Below are 12,196 nucleotides of genomic sequence, written 5' to 3'. Positions count from 1 at the left end.
ACCTGGAGTCTGTCCCAGGGCTCAAGGCAGAGGATGCCCTGGACCCATTGCAGGGCACAATGCACACACACACACACACACACACACACACACACACTCATACTGTACACCCATTTACACGCTATAGACAATTTAGAGATGCCAGTCAGGACACAACCCAGGTGTTTAGACTGGGGGAAGAAACCACTGATGAAGAAGAAGAAGAAGAAGATTTGTACAGCGTATGTTAATTTATGATGACTCTTAAAGTTACAGAGTTCTGTGAGGTGTGTGTGTGTGTGTGTGTGTGTGTGTGTGTGTGTGTGTGTGTGTGTGTGTGTGTGTGTGTGTGTAGGTGGGTGTACTTTTAGAGAAAAGAGCTAAGATTATAATCCATTACACTTAGCCCACTCCTAAAGTGCTCTTGGCATGCGGGAAAAGTCCTCAAAGTTGTGACAGTCATTGGGCCGGTATGGCCAGTGCTGGGGGATTTATCTGCAACTGTGCAGCTTTCAGGCTGCTCTGGAGGCAGCATGCCTAAAGTAGAGGTGGCAGGCGATCAGGGCTGTCAGCTTGCCAGGAAAGAGATAAGGAGCCTGGATGGTAACGGCTGACAGGAGCCAGCGTCCTTCAGCACAGGGCCTACGTAGGAATCATGGCCAAGCTCCCGTCACCCCTTAGTCATTGCAGTCAGGTGGGATCAGGTCTAATCCGGCTTACCATTCTGTACTTTACCTATCATACTCTATGAAACCTATGCCTGTAAGCATGTTCTGTATTTATTTGATAAAAACAAAGAATGTAATGAACCGTATCTTACAGAGGCTTTATAAGTAGACAGATATTATACACTATATTTTATATGACCTCATGTAAAAAATTGAGCAATATTTTAAATGAACAGATAACGTGTTCTATATGAATACAGATAAATACATGAACAGGAAGGCCATATTCATTTTTCTTTAAAGAAAGCTTGACAGAAAGGTTCATCGAGCATCAGGTCCAGATGAGAAGCTTGCATCAGAGGAAGCTGGAGAGTTTACATGAGCAGGAGGTTTTAAATTTCACTTGCAAACTCTTCTTAGGAGGTTTGTGTGACAATAAAACACGGCATTCATTAACAGGAGCACGTGGGTGTGACTAACTTGTTTATATTTTGGGTTCTCGAACCAATTAAATTTATTGGAAAATATTGCAGGCAGGTACAAGCATAATAATAACTATGCAAGCAGGATTAAAAAAAACACACACACACACAGTCCAGATTTTTAGTTGTCATCAGTTATGAACTTGGGTGAGGTAGGTGAGGTTGTGTATATCTACCTCAGTTTTACCGGTGTTTCCAAGCACATACAGTATTGAGTTCATATTGGAGGGAAAAGGAGTCCTTGTTAAGCAACATGCATTTAGGGTCTGTGAATATTTGAAGCTCTAAACAAATACAGATAATGGTTGTGCGTGTAGCTCGCTCGCTGGTGAAGCAGAATATGCGGTACACGTGTTCATGCACTGTTAATGACCCTGATTCACTACACAACGGGACACGGATGACTCAGTTTCCGGTGAAATGACTACCGGTACAAATATCATCCTTACTGTTTATCGACAACAGACAAGACTGATATCTTTGACATGATTTTCTATGTTGTTTCAAGAAGATTTCTTTCATGGTTCTTCAATAGAGTCATAGGCTATGTTGTGGATTTCAGAAAATAAATCATTGAACACTTAAAAGACGATGTTGTCAATGTTAAAAATGTTAACAAAAAATCACTTAACATTGCAGTGCTCTGGAAAGATTTTGAGAGAGAGAGAGAGAGAGAGAGAGAGAGAGAGAGAGAGAGAGAGAGAGAGAGAGATTTTAAAATGGCCGACTTCCTGATCACTGTCCTGTCTACTGAACTACAGAGCTTATGAATGGACACGTCTTTGTATAAATGCAGTATATATGTTTGAACCATGTTTGAACCATGTGTTAAATATTTGATTTTGTTAGTACAAATGCTATGTGAAAGATGTGTGAAATGGTCCACACAGCTTTGATGGTGACACAGCAGGAAGTACCTCATTAGATCCCAGCATTTCTCCATGTTCTGTCTGTTCTCCATAAAGAAAAAAGTGAACACGTTAGTTCCTGTTGATTTATAATCGCATTTAATCCCAGTATGAGCATGTTTGTTGTGATATCAGTAGAAAATCCTTCATGAGAGGTCACTTTAAGATGGTAAATCTTCATATCCTGCAGACTGATATATAATACTGAACATTATTCACTGAGATGACTGAAGATGACCGTCTGAATGGATCTGGCTTTAACTTCAGATCTGAACGCAGAAAAGATGTGGCTAGGTGGAATAGGTTAGAAAAAGCTCTGAATGAAGCTAGTCCTATTGATTGAAAGTGGTTTGCAGTGTGCTGTTGTCATTTCAGTATGCAGATTGCTTTAGCCACATTAACTACACACATTACTATTCATAAGACACTTCGGATGGACTGTGGATTTTAATGACTTTTTTTTTGTTGTTGTTGTTATTTGTAACAGAACGTTTGTTAGGAATACTCAGTTGCATCTCCAATAAGAAAAACCAGGCAAATTTGTTCAATTATTACTTTTAAATTATCCAAGTTTATTGATTATTATATTATTGAGTCTAAACCGATGCATATTCGATCTTAAATGTACCTTGTTTTGAAGTTTTGTTCTATTTAAAGAACAAATTTGAAGTGCCAAGTGAAAACACAGGGCAGATTTGCATGTCATGATGAAAATCAATGTATTTACACTAATACACGTAATGAATCGATGAACCTCATTCGTCTGCTACTATAACACAAGTATATATGTTTACAACCCGCTATTTTCGCACATTGTACCGTATAATGTGCAGTAGTGACAGCAGCAAGACAGTAGTGAGAGCAGCTCTGCTGTAGGGGTTAGAGACTGTCGCAGTGAGGAAAAGACGTGAGGCAGAGATGGAGGTAGCAGAGATGAGGATGTTGAGGTTCTCTTTAGGAGTGACGAGGATGGACAGGATTAAGAACGAGCACATCAGAGGGACGGCTCAGGTTGGCTGTTTTGGGGACAAGGTCAGATTGAGATGGTTTGGACATGTACAGAGGAGGGAGATGGTTACATTGGTGGAAGGACGTTGGAGATGGAGATGCCAAAGAGGAGACATACGGATGTGTTAAATAAGGACATGAAGGTAATTTGCGTGAGAGTAGAGGATGCTGAGAATAGAGTTAGGTGGAAACAGTTGATTTGCTGTGATGACCCCTAACGGGAAAAGCTGTAAGTAGTGCTGTATAATATAGTATATGTATAAGTATGCACACTGGTCAGTGCTCTTTTGGGTCTCTGTCCTGTAGTGTATTTTGCTATGTGTTGCTTTATGTATTAGCATGGTCATGGAGAAACATCTCATTTCACTATGTACTTTGTCAGCTATATATGGTTGAAATGACATTTTTTTTAGACAGTAGACATTCATTTTATAACCTCATGATTAAAACACTGAGTAAAATACACAGACGTATTAAATTTCACCTAATTAATAGACACACAAGGTTATTTTATAGCCTGTCCTGTAACTGTACTGTATCCTGCTCCATCCTCCATCCTGTTAGTGGTAGGTGTATTTGATTAGAGCTGGAGCTAAGCTGTGGGAGGTAAGATTCTCCCCGAGCAGAATCAAACCCAATTTTCGATGTTTCTTAATGAGTCCGGCCACCCAAAGAAGACTGAAAGTGAACCTGCAGTCATAAGTAAAATCAAATAAATGTAGCTTTACTATTAAATTATTTTACTGTAATAAAATTGAATCCCACTAAGACTTTCCTTATTTTCACCTATGTACGATGTATGGAAAAAACATACAAAATGCTGCTGATTTAAATCCGAGCTCTGGCTCCTTCTGTCTGTGACCGTGAAACTCACCTTCTGTGAGTTTCTTGTTTCCTGGGCTGAAAGTTTAATATCAGCATGTTGGCTCCTCTTTCTGATTATTTCTGTGCCCACCAGCGGCAGAGCGTGCCATACAGTTCTTACGCTTGGGCAGGAATTTTATTTGGGTTCTTTTTTCGAGACAAAATGGCCAAAAGGCATGACAGAAAGTCACTGAGATGAAGCCTATGTGCAGAAGCAGACATCAGACTTTATCAAGCCTGTTCTGTGTCTCATTTTTTTAACATTGTCCTTTAACAATGTGACTCAACTCAATCCCATAAAATGAGGCTCTTTCTGCTTTGTTTACCCAAAACGGTTATAAAATATTAATGATTTAATGATACCTCAGGTTTAAAGTTTAGCTTATTCCATATTTGTTTTTTCTCTTTAATTTGTCACCCATCTACTGTATATTCGTCGCTGACATACTGTACCAATCCCATTTCTTTCTTGATGCTTGATACAGCAAGGATCTGCCAGTATCAGGGATGATTAAACCGGGAATTAGATGGTGGAGCTTTTTGTTTCATGGATGTCAACTTTGTGGCATAAAATGTTATATGGAGATGTATATATCCTCAATACTGATGTAATGTAACTGAAAAGTTAAATTTTGCCCCCGAACAATGAAGCAGTGCATAAACAGTAACGTTGTCATCCATGATTATCACTATTCTCTCTTTTTTTTTATCAGTTCAAAAAACAATTAATGTCTAAAGTATTCGAATTTAAAATAAATGTATCCCATGGAATTGTCTGATTTCACAGATTTTTTTTATTTATTTAATGGAATAAGATGCGAGTAAAAAGAAAATGAATAAAACAAGGCCTAGGGTTACAAGGGCCTAGGGCCACAAGGGTATATTTTTGTTGCATGTCCCTGAGGCAACAGCTCTGGACTGAGACGCTTGTTAAAATAGAAGCGTACCTGCGGCGTACGACACGTCTCTCAATAACGTTCAGAAAGACTTAATGTGAGAATTGCCCTTTAAAGCAAGCTTTATTCAAGATCTATGAACAAACACCTTGCTTACTCTCATTAATTTTGCAGGAAATGACATCCTTTAACTGCTCAACAGGGTTGGCCGATATCAACAGGCTAGGATAGCTAAGCCCCCTGTCTTTCACAGATAAAGGAAAAAACAATCAATATAAAGATTCATTTTTGGCATCAGATTATTTGCAGTAAAGAAATCTCCTAAAGCGCATAATGGTGTGATCTTTGGTGGGACTGAACATCTTTACGAACGGCCGCGAGAAAAATCTACAGATTGGTATGAAGCTACCTCAGGGCTAACTCTGATGAGCTCACCTTAGCAGAAAAGTGTGCAGTCTGTCAGTAACAGTGTATAGATTTCTATGTAACATGTCATCGGGTGTTGTGTAATGGACTGTCACAGACTACGTGTGATGAACATAGACGACGTGTGATGTTCCTCCTGTTGGATTTATCAACATCAGCTTTGATCACTGTTTGTGCCATAAAATAAATGTGACACTCTGAAATTAAGTGGAATAATATAATACTTTCTAAGAATTTACTAAGTCTGACTAATTAATACATGTATAATACGGCATAAACAGCTAGCACTGAGAAAGCAATTTTTTAGAACAGTTCAAGCTCAAGTCTCCATCACTGAACTGTTAAACCGAACCAAAGCTTTAATGAGGCTCAAACTCCAGCTCCTTTTAACACACTTAGTATTACCCGACTTTATGTTGCACATGTACTATATAGAAAAGAAATGTCCCAGAGGCTTCTTCCCTGTCACCGTCACCTCCCGCTTGCTCATTAGGGATAAATTTCAATGACTCTTTAATATCCGTCATCCTTCTCTGTGCCAGTGCCCGTTTTTAAAAGTGCTATATTAATATGACGAAATGAAACTGAATCTAATGTAAAAGATGACAGCAGAAAATTAAATTACTAACTTTCACCTAGCTATAAATATTTAACTCAAAGGCTTTGCATTTGTTGCCACTAGGCAAAGGTTGTGCCGGGAACGTTCATTCGTTCTCGTACAGCATTTTCCGACTGCATAAAATGTTAAAAATCACTTCAGTAAAGTCTCCATCTGAAAATTGTGCATTTATAAATAAACGATTTATTTATTTATTTATTTATTTATTTATTTATTTATTTATTTATTTTTTCAAGATTGTATGCTTCAATGAGATTATAGGAATTCATGATCACCAGGCTGTACCCCAACATAAATAGCTTTTGTGTGTGTGTGTGTGTGTGTGTGTGTGTGTGTGTGTGTGTGTGTGTGTGTGTGTGTGTGTGTGTGTGTGTGTGTGTGTGTCAGTGTGAGCTAGCAGCCTGTGGCGTTGTTCTCTGTGATGGACAGCAGGTCTGGGATGGTAGAAAGCAAGATGCAGATTGCACACAGTTTGCCTGCAGTGTAATAGCTCTCGTCCTGACAGGTTTCATTGTAGCTGTGTTTTCTGCATCTGTAATAATACCCAGTGTTTGCACAAAGGCTTTGCATTTGTTGACATTCAGCATAGGCTCTGTTGAAGTGCAGATCTTCTTGGGAATAATAAATAGAAATGTAATTCCACATTAATTTCCCCACAGCCTGATGAAATATACATTGAGGCTGTTCTGTTTTCAGCCATGTTTTTTTTCTCTCTCTCTCCCTCTCTTTTTTTTTGTTCCTCTCACTTTGTTTGGAGTAAAACGGTATTGTATGTTACAAGTTGGAAGCAATGACAGGAAGACAGGTCACAACTGGAGTGGGGAAGGCATTTGTTTTGCCGACATGTTTTGGATCCACTTGTTCCCGTGAACAGAAGGCTCGCTGGAAATCAATACACAGTTCTTTTGACTGATCATCTTTATCCTGTAATGAAACACGTCCACCATGACATGAGTGGCCTCCAAAATCTAAAATGATTGTGTCCACCCCCACAGGGCCTGGGTGCTCACTGAATGATTTGCTGAGCATGAAAAAGATGGAAATCTTATGCTGTGGCCTTCGCAGTAACAAATTGAAAACCTTTTGAAGATTTTGGTGTTTGAGCTGTCCACCTCGTTATGAAAACACCAAATGAGGGAATATCACTTCCTGAGACTTATACAAGCGATACTTAGATGCACTGAAACAGTTCAGGTGGTTTATAGTGGTCCAGTGCTTTACTATAAATACACTTTGTGTTGGTGTTTGTTTTCCTTTCATTTGTCACCCATCTATATTTAGCAACTGTGTTTGGTTGTGTTGTACATATTAATCACCATATTGCTGATGTACCGATCCAATTTCTTTTTTAATACTTGATGGCATAAAATGTTATATGGAGTTGTATATATCCTCAATACTGATATAATGTAATTGAAAAATTACATTAATGTAATTGGGGCAGTGCAATCATCATCATTATTATCGTTAATCCAAGCGATGGTTTAGACCGGGCATCACCAAATGGCGGACCGAGTGACGGGTCTGTCCGGACACGTTAAAATTCTAATATTATCATATTAAGCATCTCCCTATTATAATCTAATATTATAAGATTATATAAGCTCTTTGATATTAATAAAAAGATAAATCTTTCGTTCATGCACAGTTAATCTAGTTATTATGACAGGAGCGTCATCAAAAGCCAAGCCAAAAACAGATTGTTTCTGTTCCATACTCCAGAGCAGAAGGTGGCAGTAATGCACCTAATTACGCTGGCAGGACAATTAAGATTCAAACTGCTGGCAGGACAGTTACATGTCCATTTCTCTCACTAGGAACGGAAGATGGAAAGGGAGTAAGGAGAGGTGGAAAGGAGAGAGGAAAAAGGGAGCTGCTCAAAGCTCTGCACTTTTCTTTTATTCAGTAAAGTCTTTCTATTTTACCTGAAATGTTCTTTTGCCTAAGGTTCCTGTGTTATTAATGTAGTTAATGTTTAAAAAAGGGGGCAGCTCAAAAGTCTTTTGTTTCATTTTTTTTCTTAAAGATAAAAAGCACTTTTATTTTATTCAAAAGACTCTGAATGTTTTACATTACATGAAATATAGGCCCTAAGTTCAGGCTGCTCAAAGCTGTTTGCACTTTTTATTTATTTTATTCAGAAGAAATTCAGCATCTGTTGTCTGTTACTTGACATGTAGTAAAGACAACTACAGGATTGTTTTCCATTCAAGTGCATTACAACTTCAGACTTTGAAAACACTTGAAATTTAACAAAAAATTATATAGAAATGTATGTGCGTTATTGATTTTATTAACATGAGGGTACACTATTTTAAGTGACAATATAAGATTCGGACCTTTGCCGGGAGGAAATTTTAGTAACTGGACCTCTTTGAATTTTAATTGAATACCCCTGGTTTAGACTTTACTTTCTCTTACCCAATTTCAACCCTGGATATATCCTTTAAAATGCATTTTTATTGTGTAACATTTTTTTATTATTGCATACTGTTTGTGTATGTAATAATGTTACGTTAATACCTGCTTCAGTTGTATTGTTCATACAATACTAAAAATAATACAATACAAATATAATAATAATAATAATAATAATAATAATAATAATAATAATAATAATAATAATAGGAAGAAGAAGCAGAGGAAACACTGAGAAACAGAACTTTTATTAAATTTTGGATTAGTAATTGTGATGTTCCATTTATTATCATTATTATTATTATTATTAGTAGTAGTAGTAGTAGCTATAATACCATGAATTAAATTCAATTGAAAATAGATTTTTTTACAGGACAAAATATAAAGTATATGATTAACTTAGCTTGAGACTTTTATAAGATTATCTACCTTTTAAAATTAAAAGGTTAAAATTATTATTAATGAAACAAATGTTATTTGCATGCCATTGAATATACGAGATACGTTTCATACTAAAGTATTTCAAATTAATCATTTAACATTTTAAAGTTGTCACTAATTTAACCTTATTGGGGTTCATTTATTTAACCCTATTGAGGCTCAATGCTTTAAAATCACAGAATTGTTACACAGTTGAGTTTCTATGCAGGAACTAGACAAAAACTGGCCCTAGTACTATTACTAGAATTCAACAATAAAAGTCAAAATGCAGACAAAATCGGAAAAATGAATTTAGTTGGTCAGAGTCTGTGACATAAATGGGGATAAATATCATTTCCAACAGTCAGAGATAAATAGTCAGGGAAGGGATATGTGCAGTTAGACCACAGGGCTCGGAAATGTTACAGATGAGCCATCGGTATGGTCGGAACATACATCAGGTCTCTTAAATCTTATAGCTAAACAAAGCAAACACAGCGACTGCTCATCAGCTGTACAGCAGACCTCGCTCAGAATTAAGATATGTTTGGCAATGTTCTATGCTTATCGATTGCTGAAGAAGGATGCTGTGATTCAGTGATTCAGAAGACGACAATAAGAGACAAGGCCTTTCAATCACATGCTCTCTGCTGTGGAATGATAATTCAGACAGCGCCACCTGGGGCTTTGAGATGAGCTGGATATAATTTATAGTGAGTAGAGAGATGATAGAAAACAGAGCTGCTCATTTATCAAAACATCAGAATCATTTGGTGAAACAAAAGTAACTACAGATACAGGTGTTGATTGGCATTTATTTAATTGTTTATAGTATTAAAATGTTTTGCCTGTTAAAAGCCATATACAAATAAAATGTAATTAAAGTGATTCCTTTTACGGAGATATTATTTTTTAATGCATTTTGTTGTTTATACATTTTCAAAAAATATATTTCGATACTTTTCATTTTATTTTTTTAATTGATCCCAGTCCCAATGCAGTCTCTGTCTCTTCTATGTCAGACCTTCTAAAAAGTATTCTGCATCATAAAAAAAAGTAATACCGTAATTTTCTGTGTGCGGACCCACATTTATCTGGAGGCGCCTGTAAAACGAGCACAGTCCTGCAATGTCAGGCAGAAATCTACATTATCTCACTGAGTTCACAAAGGTTTTCCTCACAAAAAGTATTTATTTGCTATCCTACAAAAACCTCTCTGGGTGATAGGTCAGAAAAGTCTGATCAGCAGAATGTAGAAAATTGATCTGTACCTACATGTTTCTCCTTGTAAACCTGTTTACAGTTCCCTCTCCTCGTATCACTCAGCCTTTTTACTGAAGCCTACACAGCAGAAAAAACAACCAGTCGCTTTAGAGAAATGGAAAGTCCAACTGATTACACTTGTATGGGTTGTGATGGCAGTGTTTTCATTTTTTTTTCCCATCTTGGGCAGCTTTGAATGAGCAATGCAGAGCAAGGCTGCAGTAAACCAGCCAGTGAAAGAACATGGTCCTAAACACAGAGTAGTGTCAAAACCTTTCTGTAGATTTACTGACTTTTAAACCAAATCCAGTCTTAGTCTTTGTGGTACATTCAACTAATGTGATTCAATATTGATATTTAATATTAGCTAAAAAAAAAAAAAACACTAAATACAATTGGATGTATAAATAAAAAAAGGGTCATATGGTCTCAGTAGACACACTATTAGCAAAAGAAAATACTGTGATCCATGTTGTGTGCTGTGATCCTTTCTCTCTTTGTTGATTTTCGGAAAATCTTTGGGTTTTATTTCATTAAAAATATTCTTTTAGTGTTTCATGTAAGCAAGTCATCTTTATCAGTGCAGTCTGTCTGTCTATCTATCTATCTATCTATCTATCTATCTATCTATCTATCTATCTATCTATCTATCTACAGTATCTGTATATTGTTTGTTAATGTAAGGGAACGTTCCTGTGTTGTTGTTTTTTCCCAGCAGCTGTTGTGCCACTCTGTCTGCAGTATGTTTTCTAGAAAGTAGAGAAGGAGCTGCTTTATTCCATAGTTTGTTGCTTTGTTGCTGTAAGGGAATGTTCTAATGTAAGTGATAAGTATAGGAAGAAGAAGCGAGTCTCTTCCTCATCTTCTGCCTCATGGACACTCAGATTGTTTTTTTTTTGGTGGTGTGTCATTTATTTTTCTGAACAACAGATTAAACAATGCTGTTGCTGTGTGCGTTGTCTTTGGTAAAGCAACGGGGTGTCAAAAAGCAGGCATGAGCTTAAAAATACACACATAGATTTTTAAGTTTTAAGGTTTGACTCCTCTTTCTTCATTAATTTTGGAACTGAACATCTGACACAGTAATATTTACAATTGTGAAATGAGTTAATGAGAAAATATGTCAAGTTGATGGCTGTATATATTTTGGGATAATATTTTTCATGTCATATTTTAATAGGGTGTCGTGTCATGCTATAGGAGTTAATGCAAGGGCAAAAAATTATCGTATATCTAAGATCTAATATTGTCTTAACGTAAGTAGTGCCAGCATTAATAGACCTTTTCCTGTTTGGTAAGAATTTTCCTGACAAGTGGAGTACAGTCCTACACAGCATTAAATCTGTGACAAGTTTTAGCAGACAGCTTATCAACTAAATAGACAGTTTGAGTATTGTGTTGATTTTCAGCGGAGATGTAACTAGCTGTGGACTGCAAGGTGAGGAATTCTGATCACTCTGCTTAGCCTAGGTGGAAAGATCCTCGGGAAAAGCCCTGATCAGCAACAACTGGTTCTCATTGGACATCAGATCAGCACATGTTGAGATATTTAAACAGTGAACCATGTTAAAGACAGACAATAATGGCATTTTGCATAGAGCAGTTAAAGCCACATGACCCCCAACTCTTGCCCTCTGTCTCTGGGGATGCACTTATTTCCAGGGATTTCAGAACAGCGTAACAGATATTGCATCATCGGGCAGGCGTGGCCTATTTGATCATCTAACCCTAACCGTAGTTTTTTGTTGTTTATTTGTTTTCAAAAATAGGTTAACTGTAAGATTATAAAGCATAATAGATATAAAATATAAAATCTACCTGTATGACTGTTTTGTCCGTCATTATCCATCGTAGGTATGCTCTTATTTTTTGAAAGAGGGCGTTTTTCCAAGACCTCCAGAAACACGCCCACTTTACGTCATGGTAACGAAACCCCTGGAATTTAGTGAATGCCCTCTGTCTCTGTACTAAAAAATAAATGATTAATAAATGATTGTGAATGAACTATAAAGATATAGAGTGTAGATGTGCAACTTGTTATTGTGGTTGCCAAATGTTTCATATTTATGTATATATACACAGTTCACATTACAACTGTGCTGAAATGTTTGCACACCTTCAGAGAATTTGCAGGGTGTGTACCTTTTTGTAAAGTAAATATGAGTGAAAAGGCAAAAACAAAAATTTTATTTCTTATAGTACTCAAGTTAATATGTAAGGCATAACAGAATGGCAAAATCATTAA

At 36.8% G+C, this 12,196-nt stretch overlaps 1 protein-coding gene across 4 annotated transcripts in view; it reads left to right on the top strand.

The window, feature by feature from the left end:
* The window catches only part of csmd3b (CUB and Sushi multiple domains 3b), a 403,012-nt gene that overhangs the window by 159,999 nt on the left and 230,817 nt on the right, over positions 1-12,196 (top strand). The gene's annotated exons all lie outside the window — the stretch shown is intronic.

Source organism: Tachysurus fulvidraco, chromosome 24 (assembly GCF_022655615.1).
Source record: "Tachysurus fulvidraco isolate hzauxx_2018 chromosome 24, HZAU_PFXX_2.0, whole genome shotgun sequence".
NCBI lineage: Eukaryota > Metazoa > Chordata > Actinopteri > Siluriformes > Bagridae > Tachysurus > Tachysurus fulvidraco.
This window is presented reverse-complemented; position numbering and strand designations above follow the sequence as displayed.